At 36.7% G+C, this 15,248-nt stretch overlaps 1 protein-coding gene across 1 annotated transcript in view; it reads right to left on the bottom strand.

Annotated features, from left to right (window-relative positions):
* Positions 1–15,248, bottom strand: part of TEX11 (testis expressed 11) — a 360,718-nt gene that overhangs the window by 267,630 nt on the left and 77,840 nt on the right. The window lies entirely within an intron of this gene.

Below are 15,248 nucleotides of genomic sequence, written 5' to 3' on the forward strand. Positions count from 1 at the left end.
CTCTCTTTACATTTGCTTTTCCCTTTATCAGCTCTAACTCTGTGCAAGATACCAAAAGTTTTCTTTCCCTAAACACCAGCTATGAGTCTCCTTTCATATCTTTCAATATGCAATTCAATGTCCATTTACTCTACAAAGCATATTAAAGAAAGGTGTCCGTCCTCTAGTAATTTATAATGTGAAATAGATAGCAACAGAGCTAGAGACAAAAGAAAGAGATGGTAAAAACATGCAAATGCAAACAATCCAAGAAACTTTACAGATGAAATTATTAGAATTAATAAAAGAGTTCAGAGAAGTTGCTGGATATTAAATAAACATTTAAAAGCAACTGCATTCTTATACACCAATGACAAACAAAAATGTAAACTCTAAGGTATCACTTATGACAGCAAGTTGACTGAAATATCTTTATACAAAAAATTACAAAACTATGTTGAAATACATTAAAGAAGACTATATAAATTAGGACATATCACATTCATTGATAAGAAGATTCAACATTATAAAGACAGTGATGCTCTCCAAATTAATTATAAATCAAATGCCATTTCAATCAAAATTTCAATAGTTTTCCACCAAACTTGACAAGTTGACTCTATAAGGAATATGGAAGAGTAAAAGGCCCAGAACAGCTAAAACAACATTGAAGAAGAATAAAGTAAAAGGACTTATGCTATCAAGACTACACTGAGTTAAATAATGCCCTCCTCCCAAAATTCATGTCCATCTGGAACCAGTGAACGTTACCTTATTTGGAAATAGGGTCTTTGCAGTGTAATCAAGGTGAGGTAATACTGGATTAGGGTGCATCCTAAATCCATCATGACTGTCCTTATAAAAACAGAACTCAAAAATAATATAGATAAAATGTAATTCTAAAAATATTCATCTAACCCACAGGAAGGTGGGAAAAAGTAAACAGGAAACAAAAAGCAGAGAAAACAAACAAAAAAGACAGCATCACATTCCTGTTAAAGATGTCAGATTGAGCACACACAACTACCTCTGCTCTCTCCTAACACCCCAGTAAAATGATAGTAAAAGAAGAAAAGTTTTTAATTGTGGTAAAAAGCACGTAACGAAATGTACCATCTTAACCATTTTAAAGTGTACAATTTAGTAGTGTTAACTATGTTCATATTGTTGTGCAACAGATCTCCAGAACTTTTTCATCTTGCAAAACTGAAACTCTTTACCCATTGAACAATAACCCTTCATTTGCCCCTCCCTAAACCCCTGGCAATCACCATTCTACTTTCTGTTTCTGTGAGTTTGACTACTTTAAATACCTCATATAAGGGAAATCATAAAATATTTGGCTTTTTGTGACTGACTTATTTCATTTAGTATAGCATTCTCAAGGCTCACCCATGTTGTAGCAGTTGACAGGATTTCTTTCAAGACTGAGTAATATTTCACTGTATGTGTATACTACCTTTCTTCTTTAATCCATTCATTTGTCAATGGACATTTGTGTTGCTTCCACCTCTTAACTACCGTGAATAATGCTGTAATGAACATGGGTGTGCAAATATTTCTTCAAGAACCTGCTTTCATTTCTTTTGGACATATACCCAGAATGGGATTGCTGTATTATACACTAATTCTATTTTTTAATTTTCTGAGGAACTGTCATACTGTTTTCCATAACGTCTGCATCATTTTACATTCTCAGCAAGTGTATGAGGGTTCCAGTTTCTCCACATCCTCATCAACACCTGTTATTTTGGCCATCCTAATGAGTGTGAAGCAATATCTCATTGTGGGGACTTCCCTGGTGGTCTACTGGGTAAGATTCCACACTCCCAATGCAGGGGGCCCAGGTTCAATCCCTGGTCGGGGAACTAGATCCCGCATGCATGCCGCAACTAAGACCCGGCGCTGCCAAAATAAATAAATAGATAAATAGATAAAGGCTGACTACAACTTAGAGTAAAGGAGACAAAGAACACAGTCTTAAAAAAATAGTTTAGAAAAGTCACTAAACAAACAAATAAGTACAAACCACAGCAAGAACAACAAACTGTGAGTAGTGGGGAAAATCTAACTTCCAAAGTTACTATATTATAATATTGAAAATGTCCACTTTTTAACAACAAAAAAATAAGACATACAAAGAAGCAAAAAAGTATGGCCCTTTCACAAGAAGAAAAGACGGAAGGGAGGGAGAGAGGGAGAGAGGGAGGGAGGAAGAAAGGAAAGGAAAGGAAAGGAAAGGAAGGAAGGAAGGAAGGAAGGAAGGAAGGAAGGAAGGAAGGAAGGAAGGAAGGAAGGAAGGAAGGAAGGAAGGAAGGAAGGAAGGAAGGAAGGAAGGAAGGAAGGAAAACTGTCCCTAAGAAAGCACAGATACTGGACATAAAAGACATAGGCTTCTTTTTTTTTCTTTTCCGCGCTGCGTGGCTTGCGGGATCTTAGTTCCCCAACCAGGGATGGAACCCAGGTCCCAGCAGGGAAAGCACCGAGTCTTAACCACTGGATCGCCAGGGAATTCCAAAGATAAAGACTTTAAATCAACTGTCTTAAATATGCTCAATGAGCTAAAGCAATTCATGGAAAAAGAACTAAAGGAAACAAGGATAAAAATGTCTTACCAAATAGAGGATATCAATAAAGAGATAAAAATTACATATATAAGAAAAGAAATTCTGGAGCTGGAAAGTACAATAATTGAAATTAAGAATTCACCACAGGGTTTCAAAAAAAGATTAGATCAGAAAGAAGAATCAACAAACTTGAAAGTAAGATCAATAGAAATTATTCAGTTTGAGGAGCAGAAAGAAAAAAGAATGAAGAACAATGAACAGAGCCTGAGACCCATGAGACAACAACAATGTATGTAAAATCAGAGTCCATGAAGGAGAGAAGACAGAGAAAAAAGCAGAAATAATACTCAAAGAAATATTGGCCCAAAACTTCCACATTTGATAAAGATACAAATCTGCAAGTCCAAGAAGCTCAACAAACTTTAAATAGAATAAACACAAAGATATCCAGGACTTCCCTGGTGGCTCAGTGGTTAAGAATCTGCCTGCCAATGCAGGGGACACGGGTTCGAGCCCTGGTCTGGGAAGATCCCACATGCCGCGGAGCAACTAAGCCCATGTGCCACAACTACTGAGCCTGTGCTCTAGAGCCTGCAAGCCACAACTACTGAGCCCACGTGCCACAACTACTGAAGCCCTTGCGCCTAGAGCCCGTGTTCTACAACAAGAGAAGCCACCACAATGAGAAGCCCATGCACCGCAATGAAGAGTAGCCCCCGCTCGCTGCAACTAGAGAAAGCCCACACACAGCAACAAAGACCCAACGCAGCCAAAAATAAATAAATAAATTTATTAAAAACAAACAACAAAAAAAAGATATCCACACTGAGACACATTATAATCAAACCATCAGAAGACAAAGAATCTTGAAGGCAACAAGCAAGATGCAGTTAGTCATGTACAAGGGATCCTCAAACTTCAGCTGATTTCCCATACAAGTCAGAATGCAGTGAAATGACATATTTAAAGTGATGAAAAAACAACTTTCAACCAAAAGTTCTCTATGTGGCAAAACTATCCTTTCAGAAATGAAGGAGAAATTAAGACATTCTCATATACACAAAAGTTGAGAGAGTTTGTCTCTAGTAGACCTGTTCTACAATGCTAAATAGAATTTTTCAGGCTGAAATAAAAGCATGCTAGATAGTAATGCAAAGAAATAAAAATAAGGGAAAAGGTAACTAGGTAAATATAAAAGTCAGAATTATTGTATTTTTGGTTCATAACTCCTCATTTTTTTCTATACGATTTAAAGGAAAAATACATTTAAAAATAAGTATAAGTCTATGCTAATGGGCACATAATATATAAATATGTAATTTGTAAATGGAGATGTATAGCAGCAGACTTTTTGTATAATATTGAAGCTAATAGGTATTGATTCAAACTGGATTCTTACAAGTTTATGACGTTAAATATATTTTTCAGAATAACCAGTAAGAAAGTAACTGAAACATATGGTGAAAACGGTATGAGAAGGAAATCAAAATGGAATACTAGATAAAAGCAATTAAACAAAAAAGAAGGTAGTAGTGGAGGGAATGAGGAACAAAAAGATATAAGACACATATATAGGTATATAGAAAACAAACAGGAAAATGGCAGAAGTCCTTTCTTACAGTAATTACATGTAATTTAACTCTCCAATTAAAAGGCAGAGATTGGCAGATTGGCTAAATTTTTTTTAAACACACCATGATCAAACTATATGCTGGTTACAAAATCTCAGTTTACATCCAAAGACAAAAATAGATTGAAAATGAAAACATGAAAAAAAGATATTCTAAGCAAATAGGAACCAAAAGAGAGCTGAGTGCCTATGCTAATATCAGACAAAATAGACTTTAAGTCAAAAATTGTTACAAAAGACAAAGAACATTACATATTGATAAAAGGGTAAATTTATCAAGAAAATATAACAATTATAAACATATATACACCTAACAACAGACCCCTAAAATATATGCAGCTAAAACTGACACAAGTGAAAGGACAAACAGTTCTACAATTACAGTTGGAGATATCAACACCTCACTTTCAATCATGTACAAAGCCAGACAAAAGATCAAAAAGGAAATAGAAGACTTGAACAATACTATAAACCACCTAGATTTAATAAACATATACAGAACACTCAACCCCAAACCAGCACAATACTCATTCTCCTCAGGTACACATGGAACATTCTCCAGGATAGACCATATGTTGTGCCACAAGTCTCAATAAATTTTACAACACTGAAATCATACAAAGCATCTTTTCCTACCACAATGGAATAAAACTTGAAAACTGGAAAATTCAAAAATATGTGGAAATTAAACAACAAACTCTTAAACAACCAATGGGTCAAAGAAGAAATCACAAAAGAAATTAGAAAATATGTAGAGATGAATGCAAATAAAAACACAACATACTAAAACTTATGGGATTCAGCAAAGGCAATGCTCAGAAGGAAATTTATAGCTATATACACCTACATTAAAAAAAAAAGATCTTACAAAACTATAATTCAAAAAAGATACATAAACCCCTATGTTCACAGCAACACTATTCACAATAGCCAAGAGATGGAAGCAACCTAAATGTCCATCAAAAGATGAATGGATAAAGAAGATGTGGTATATATATAAAGGAATATTACTCAGCCATAAAAAAGAATGAAATAATGCCATTTGCAAAAACATGGATGGACCTAGAGATTATCATACTAAGTGAAGTCAGAAAGAGAAAGACAAACACCATATGTTATCACTTATATGCAGAATCTAAAATATGACACAAGTGAACTTATCTATGAAACGGAAACAGACTCACAGACATAGAGAACAGACTTGTGGTTGCCAAGGGGGAGGGGGTTGGGGGAGGGGTGGATTGGGAATTTGGAATTAGGAGATACAAACTAATATATATAGAATGGATAAACAACAGTCCTACTGTATAGCACAGGGAACTATATTCAGTATCCTGTGATAAACCATAATGGAAAAGAATACGAAAAAGAATTATGTATAACTGAGTCACTTTGCTGTACAGCAGAAATTAACACAACATTGTAAATCAACTATACTTCAATAAAATAAATTTTAAAAATAAAGATCTCAAATCAACACGTAGGAAAAGAAGAGCAAACTAAACCAAAAGCTAGCAGAAGGAAGAAAATAATAAAAATTAGAGATAAATAAAATAGAGAAAAGAAAATCAATAGAATTAATCAAACCAAAAGTTTGTTATTTGAAAGATCAATAAAATTGACAAACCTTTAGCTAGACTAACAAAAAAAGAAGTTTCTAAAAAGAATTACTAAAATCATAAATGAAAGTGGGAATATTTCTATGGACCTTACAGAAATAAAAAGGATTATAAGAAATTACCATGAACATAGTATGCCAAGAAGTAAGATAACCTAGTTGGACAACTCCTAGAAACACATAAACTACCAAAACTGACTCAAGAAGAAATAGAAAATCTGAATAGATTTATGACAAGAGATTGAATCAGGAATCAAAAAACTCCTCTGAAAAAAGTCCAGGGCCAAATGGATTCCCTGGTGAATTTTATCAATCAATTAAAGAAGATTTAACACCAATCTTTCTAAAACTCTTCCAAAAAATAGAATATGAGAGAACCCTTCCTAACTCATGCCATGAAGCCAACATTGCCCTGATCCCAAAGCCAGATAAAGATATCACAAAATAAGAAAACTACAATGTCCTTTATGAATATAGATGCAAAATCTTCAACAAAATACAGTAAGTAAGTCCCCTACATACGAACGAGTTCCATTCCGACAGCATATTCATAAGTCTAATTTGTTCATAAGTCCAACAAAGTTAGCCAACTAACACAATCGGATATACAGTACTCTACTGTAATAGGTTTATAATACTTTTTAACACAAATAATGCATAAAAAACAAACACACACACAAAAAAATTTTTAATCTTACAGTTCAGTACCTTGAAAAGTAGAGTAGTACAACAGCTGGCATACAGGGGTTGGCACTGAGTGAACAGGAGAGGAGGTGGGAGATGGTAGAGCTGAAGGATCATCAGCAATAGGTGACGGAGGGCAAGCTGCAATTTCACTCATGCCTGACGGTGGTGGCACAGGTTCTGGTTCCTTGCTGGATTCAATTCTATCTACTCTCTTGAAAAAACGGTCCAGTGATGTCTGGGTAGTAGCTCCTTTTTTCTCATCATAGGTGACACCATAGCACTGGATTGCATTCTGAACAGCTGCTGCAACCTTCGAGTACTGTTCTACGTTTGGTCCTATGCCTCAAAAACTAACAGTGCCTCCTCAAATAAAGAAAATCCACTGCCATTTCCTGCATCGTGAATCTCTTCAGTTCTTCAGTTACTTCTTCCTCTTGTCTCTCTTCGTCCTTTCTCTGGGCCTCCAATTCCATCAGGTCTTCATTAGTAAGCTCCTCGTGTTGCACAGCAAGGAGTTCAGTGAAGTCGTCCTCTTGCATATCTAGCTCCAGCTTCTCGCTGAGGGTCACTAAGTTGCTGAAGACCTCTTTGGACTCCTCATCCACATTCTCAAATCCACAAAAATCATGAACAAACTGCGGCCAAAGGTTCTTCCAAACCCCATTCATGGTGACAGCCACAACCTCACACAAAGCAAAGTCAATGTTTTTTATGGCCTTGTAGATATTATCATCCTTCCAAAATTGCTGCAAGGTTGTTCCTGATTCGTCACTAACCTTTACTGTCTGATGAAAAGTGTGACGTAAATAACATTTCTTGAAAGTCGCTATAAATCCCTGGTCCATAGGCTGGATGAGCAATGTATTCAGTAGTATTTGGTGGCAGAATCACTACTCTGATGTTGGGATGAAAGTCGTCCATGAATGGGGGGTGGCCTGGAGCACTGTTGAGCAGCAAAAGAATGTTGAATGGGATGGCCTTCTCCAAGCAATATTTCTCTCTCTCTGGGATAAAGTGGTGGAAAAACCAGTCCTGGAAAATGGCCTGTGTAATCCAGGCTTTGGGGTTACTCTTCCACACAACAGGAAGAGAGCCCTTGGCTATGTTTTTAAGGGCTCTTTGGTTCTCTGAATGATAAACTAAGGGAGGCTTCAGCTTCAGATTGCCGCATCCTCTTCCAGTACAGTCCTATCTCATCCACATTAAAAACCTGCTCAGGTAAATACGTGCCTTCATCAATAATTTCTCAAAACGTTTCAGGAAATTCCCAGGCAGCTACCATATCTGCACTCGCTGCCTCACCACTTACTTTTACGTTGTGAAGGTTGGCTCTAACCTTGAACCAATGAAACCACCCATGGCTGGCATTAAAAGATGCTCCCTCTGATTCTTCGCCATGTTTCTTTCTCAAGTCTTTTAGGTTTCTCTTGAAGGCTTTTAGCTTTCTCTTGAATCAGCATTAAGCTGAGCAGGACTCGATACTGATGCTGATCCTGCATCCACACACTGAGAAGTTTCTCCATCTCCTCCATCACTTTTCCACACTTCTTCGATATTATTGTCGACATCACTGGCACAGCAGACCTCACATGTTCCATGATCTTGTCCTTGTTCTCTAGAATCGTGCTGATGGTTGAATGACTCATGTTATAAGAACGAGTGACATCTACCATCTTTTCGCCTCGCTCCATTCTCTCAATTATTTTCACTTTTGTTTCCATCATTATCGCTTGGCGCTTCTTAGCAGTACTAGCTACATCACCGCTGCTTTTACGCTTGCTTCCAGACATCCTGGGCTTGAAATAAAGATACTGTACTACTGTACTCTATACAGTAATGTACAGTAAAGCACAAAAAAGCACCACTTGTAGAGGACGCATGCACGTGACAATGTACACCAGACACGTGAACTAACTTACATGACTGGACATGCAAACACACATTCGCATCTTTGAAAGTTCTAAACTTGAAGGTTCGTATGTAGGGGACTTACTGTACTAGCTAACAGAATCCTGGAATACACAAAAAGGATTAATTTATATATCATGTCCAAGTGGAATTTATCCCAGGAATAAAAAGGTGGTCCAACATAAGAAAATAAATCAATGTACCACACCACATTAATAGGATGAAAGAAAAAAAAAAACACATGATAGCTCAACTGATGCGGAAAAATGCATTTAACGATAACCCAACACTCTTTCATGAAAAAAAAAACTCTAAACAAACTAGAAATGAAAGAGAACTTCATCCATCTAATACAGGGCATTTTTGAAAAACCCTCAGCTAACATAATACTCAATGATAAAAGACCGAAAACTTTCCCCTTAAGATGAAGAACAAGGATGCCTGCCTTCACCACTTCATTCAACATTGTACCGGAAGTTCTAACTGGAGGAATTAGACAAGGGAAACAAATAAAAGGCCTCCAGATTGGAAAGGAAGAAGTAAAATTATCTCTATTCACATATGACATGATCTCAAATGTAGAAAATCCTGAGGAATACACACAAGTTAAAGTGCACACACACACACATTCTTACTAGAACTAATAAGTGAATTTAGCACAGTTGCAGGATACAAAATCAACACACAAAAATCAGTTATATTTTTATATGTTAGTAATGAACAACTTGAAAAGGAAAGAAAACAATTCCATTTACGACACCATCAAAAAGATTAAAATACTTAGGAATAAATTTAATCAAGAAGGTACGAGACTTGTACACTGAAAACTATAAAATATTGCTGAAAGAAACTAAAGAAAACATAAATAAATGTGAGGACATCCCATGTTTATGGAATGGGAAAATTAACATTGTTAAGATGGCAATACTCCCCAGAGTGATCTACAGATTCAATGGAATCCCTATCGAAATCCCAACAGCCTTTTTTTGCAAAAATAGAAAAGCCAATCCTCTAATTGAGATGGAATTGCGATGAACCCTGAATAGCCAAAATAATCTTGAAAAAGAAAAACAATTTGGAAGTCTCAAACATCTGTTTTTCAGATGTACAGTACAATAAAGCTACAGCAATTGAAACAATATGGTACTGTATATCACAGGGAACTCTACTCAGTATTCTGTAATAACCTATATGGGAAAAGAATCTGAAAAAGAATGGATATATGTATAGGTATAACTGAATCACTTTGCTGCACACCTAAAACTAACACTATACTGTAAATCAACTGTATTTCAATATAAAATAAAAATTTTAAAATAAATAAATAAATAAATAATTTTAAAACACCAGTATGGTACTGGCATAATGAAAAGACATACAGACCAATGGAATAGAACTGAGAACACAGAAATAAACTCTGACATCTAAAGTCAATTGATTTTTGACAAAAGTGCCAAAACCAATTAAGAGAAAAAATGCTCTCTTCAACAAATGATAAACTGGATTTCTACATGAATTTGGACCCCTACCTAACACCATATACAAAAATTAAGTCAAAATGAGTCAAAGATTCTTATCATTTTAACTGCTAAAACTATAAAAAAAATCTTAGAAGAAAATACATGGGTAAATTATCATAACCTTGGATTTGGCAGTGGAATCTTAGATCTGACACCCCAAAGCACAAGCAACAGAAGAAAAAGTGAATAAGTTGGATTTCATCAAAATTTAAAACTTCTGGGGCTTCCCTGGTGGCACAGTGGTTAAGAATCTGCCTGCCAATGCAGGGGACACGGGTTTGAGCCCTGGTCTGGGAAGATTCCACATGCCACAGAGCAACTAAGCCCGTGCACCACAAATACTGAGCCTGCGCTCTAGAGCCCATGCTCCGCAATAAGAGAAGCCACCACAATGAGAAGCCTGCGCACCGCAACGAAGAGTAGCCCCCACTCTCCGCAACTAGAGAAAGCCCACGCACAGCAACAAAGACCCAATGCAGCCAAAAATAAATAAATTAAATAAATAAATTTTATAAAAAGCATTAAAAAAATCTTTAAAAAAAATTTAAAACTTTTGTACATGAAAGGATACTATCAAGAGAATGAATATACAACATAGAGTATACAGAAAATATCTGCAAATCATACAATATATCTGACACAGGTGTAGTAGCCAAAATACTATAACTCAGTCACCAAAAGATAATCTAATTTAAAAATGGGCAAATGGTAATTCCCTGGCAGTCCAGTGGTCAGGATTCCACGCTTCCATTGCAGGGCGCACAGGTTCAATCCCTGGTCGGGGAACTAAGATCCCGCAAGCTATGTGGTGCAGTCAAAAATTTTTTTAATTAAAAAAAATTTTTTTAATGCGCAGAAGACTTGAACGCACATTCCTCCAAAGAACAGCAAATGGCCATACAAATGGTGAACATTTGTACAAGCACATGAAAAGATGTTCAACATTAAGTCATTCAACATTAAGTCATTAAGGAAATGCAAATCAAGATACTACTTCACACGCACTAGGATGGCTTTAATTTTAAAAGTAGGAAAATAAGAAGCATTGGTGAGGAAATGGAGAAACTGGAACCCTCATACATTGTTGATGGTAATGTAAAGTGGTATATATAGCCAATGTGGAAAACAATTTGACACTTCATCAAAAAGTTGAACACAGAATTATCATATGACCCAGCAATTCCAGTCCTAGGTATATATCTAAAAAAATTGAAAACAGGTACTCAAATACTTGTACTCAAATGTTCATAACTGCAATATTCACAATAGTCAAAAGGTGGAAACAACTCAGATGTCCATCAACCAATGATGGATAAAGAAATTGTGGTATATCCATACAATGGAATATCATTCAGTCACGAATTAAATCCATAGATACAGAAAGCAGACTGGTGTTTCCAACAGTATGGGATTTTACTTTGGGGTGCTAAAAATGTTCTGTAACTAGATAGAAGTGATGGTAGCGTAACATTTTAAAGGTACTAAAAGAAGAGGGGTGTGGGACAGGTAATTTTGAAACATGAATTGTAGAATTATTTTTCTCTTTAAACTATGTGCATATATACACTGATAAAAAATTAAAATTATGCATAAAAAGTAGGCCTAAAAAGTAAACCATATACATTTAAAAATAACAATGATAGCCTGAATTAAAAATAAACATTGATATTTGTTGGAAGCATTAATGTTCTAATGGCTACGTAAAGAGCCTCACTGCAGCCAAGAACATGAACAAGTCTGACCAGGCTTTCCATATGTTATAGGTATTTAGTTAAAAAGTATATAACTCACTTAAAATTTAATGGAACATGCCATTACAAAGATTCCAGTAAGTCATTTTTAAGGCTCAAATGATTCTGAGTTTGTAATGAAGTTGATACCCTTAAGTGAGTTAACACTCTCCCAGATACACGAAGCAGTGGGTGGAAAGGGTCAGAGAAAGCAATCATATCCCACTAGCCACAACAGGCAGAAAACTGAATTTTACTTTCAGAGGAGTAATTCATTTGTGTGCTATGAGATTAGAGTTTGCTATGGAAGGAGACACATACACAATCTTACACATATGTTTCAAATATTTGGCTATAAAATGGTAAGTTCAAGTAGGCAAAAGAGAATAAAATCATGATAATAAAGTCCAGGCAGCCTAGACTTCACTTAAAAGCTTTGTGCCCCTACAGAACAGCAATGAAATCTAGCTGAATCTTGAATTAATTACTTCGAAGGGTTCCAGAGGCCCACTGGCCTTTTTCCTTGTGTAAATGAAACTTTCATAATGAATTAAAACTCTACACTGAAAATAAATTCTAGAGCAAGCTAAGAATAGAAATGAAAGATAAAAGCAAGTCGAACACACAAATCAACTAATAAAAATAAAATTCTGATTAAAGTTTCAAACTTTGAGGAGAAATAGTTAAATAAGTAAACAACCTGTTAAGAGATTTTTGCCATTAAAAATGCACACATAGACACATACATTCTGGGATCTGGCCCAGGGCTTCTCTAAATCAAGAATAGGAATTTTTGTACTGAAGGGACACTTGTTAACTTGTTGTCATGCAATCATTTTACAGATGAGGACACTGATTTTCAGAGCAGTGAAGTATCTTACAACTGGCCACACTAGTAAGTAGTCCCTTCTATAATATTCTACACAGATCATGAACCTTGTTTTGAGTAATTACAAGAGTCTCAAATATCAAAGAAAGTGTCTCTATGTTCTACTTACCAAGGTAAGTAAGTATATGCAAACTTTTAAATAAATGCTTAAATTGCTAGAATTTCCTAACTCTCACAAAACGAAGTTCAGTTAAACAACATTATCACTATGTCCCAATTAATCCAGTTAATTGATTTTTCACTATGCACCTACAGAAGCTATACACCAAACCAATTATTTCCAACCATTTCATTATTTCGCATGATTCGCATGATTTCGCAACACTTCCATCAAGCTCCTAGAAGTGTTGTGTGGCATACGTGTACTTTAAAATAGAAACTAATTAAGTTTTACTTTAGAGTAGGTATTTTGGTTTTTGGTTTTTTAGAACTTCATAAAATCCTCTTCTAAGGAATAGAGACATGTTGACATCAAGTCAGCCATGCCTCGTACCCAGTTTCTGTGTATACTTTCTCTTCTCTGTAACATAATCACTTGACTTACAGGGTTTTAGGAATTTACTTTTAAAGTTCTATAATTTTCCAGAGGGACAGACTCTGGGAACTGCGTGGTTTCCTTGATAAGATTCTAGCAGTATAAAAATGTATTGTTCGTTCACCCAGGGGATGAGCATAGAGAGTCAGAGCCCAGTAACAGAGCATCTACATGGAGTAATGGCCAGGCATACGGTGTTGGACCAGGGTGAGGAGGATGTACACCCAGAATAAAGATTCAGAGCATGAACAGGGAGAGTAGGGCACCCTCACACTGGAGAGGGTGGCAGAGGGGATGGGAGACTGGTTACATACAGAGGGACTGATTAAATAAGCAAATATATTAAGGATAATAGAAGCCAGGTTCCTCATTACTAGAGAAGAGAATTAGAAATATGGAAAGGAAGAACACTAAGATGAATACTTTAGTGTTGGACTAGAATTGAAGGTATCATGGTTTTCAGTAGATTAGATAGATAGATAGATAGATAGATAGATAGATAGATAGATACATGACACAGATAAATATGGGTAGAAATGTGTGTATATATTACATATGTATATGTTATATATAAATATATATGTATATAAACAAATGTTTAAGTGTATATATATGCTCAGTTCACTGAGAGGATCTGACAGCAGTGACACCCCAAAACAATAAGCACACCTAGTGCCCAGATTTTGGCTTCTGAATAACATTTTCCACCAAAAGGAACCAAGGCTCCTGAGAGAAAAAGAGCTAATTCCATGGCTTGAGCAGGAGAGTACAGGACGAGCCTGGAACATTTTAGGGAGCCAGAAAGGAAAGAAATGTTCACAAGCGATGGCAATATGTTAAAAAGACATAGAAGTCGGCTTAAAGGGGCTCCTAGCGGCCAAATCTGGGAAAATTTGAGTATCAAAATAAATAGAGTTACAGTTCTGAGTATGTAAGATGTAATAAACACATGCCACCCTTTCTCTCCCACTGAATGTTAACTATAAAACCTGAACTAACTGCATGGAGCTATTCAAAGTCTCGGAAAAGAAAAGAACAGAAGGCAGATAGGGGAAGAATACCAGAATTCAAAGTAACACCAACCTGGTAGTGAACTTACCATTCTTTTCCTCTGGTATACCCTAGTCTAAATTAATGCACAGCCAGAAACTAAGCAGTGAGCATTGTGCTTCAGACTGAGAAAGCATCTCTAGTTCTGGCTTGAGTTATTCAGAGAGAGTACAGAAATCCTGTTTTGGTTTTTATTTTTTCTTTCCTCCATTCTCTGTGACTCAGTCCCCAAGCAATTCCATGGTGGCAACAACAATGCAGCTAGGGGAAACCACAAGAATTGAAACTTTGAGGAGAGAAACCTTTCTCTCCATTCAGGGAGCTGCAGTTCCAAGAGGATGGGGAAAAAACATTGCTTTTTTTCTCTCTGACTTCCCACTGGTTGGCCCCAGATGTAGTCCGACTGCAGATATGGAGAGTCACTGGCTGGAGGACTGAAAAGGGTAGCTCAAGGGAACCAGAAACTACTAAAAAGATGATGGAGAGAGGAGCCCAGAAAAGCAACACCATCATGTTGTTTATAAACAGCCTGAGCAAGCATGGATCTAATCCTGATTAGCATACCAAAGACTGTGAGAACTGAACTAAGGGACAGACATCTACTAGTACCAGACTGACCAATGAGTGTCCTGCACATGCAGGACAAATCTGAATAGCACTGCACAGGCTTTGAAAACTAAATTGATATTGGAACCACAGCCCCCAGAATTTGAAAACTGTGGCATGAATTTAACCAGGTTGATTGACAGCTAAAATAAAAACATCAATATTTCTATAAAATTTAGACAAGACCCAGAGGCTCATAACATAATATTCAAAATATCTAGACACAATAAAAAACTAATCTATGAAGACCCTTAAAAATCTCAACTCAGGGCTTCCCTGGTGGCGCAGTGGTTGAGAGTCCGCCTGCCAATGCAGGGGACACGGGTTCGGGCCCTGGTCTGGGAGGATCCCACATGCCGCGGAGCGACTGGGCCCGTGGGCCACAATTGCTGGGCCTGCGCGTCTGGAGCCTGTGCTCCGCAACGGGAGAGGCCGCGATGGTGAGAGGCCCACGCACCGCGGTGAGGAGTGGCCCCTGCTTGCCGCAGCTGGGGAGAGCCCTCGCACAGAAGCGAAGACCCAACACAAG

The sequence above is a fragment of the Eubalaena glacialis genome, chromosome X (assembly GCF_028564815.1).
Source record: "Eubalaena glacialis isolate mEubGla1 chromosome X, mEubGla1.1.hap2.+ XY, whole genome shotgun sequence".
Lineage (NCBI taxonomy): Eukaryota > Metazoa > Chordata > Mammalia > Artiodactyla > Balaenidae > Eubalaena > Eubalaena glacialis.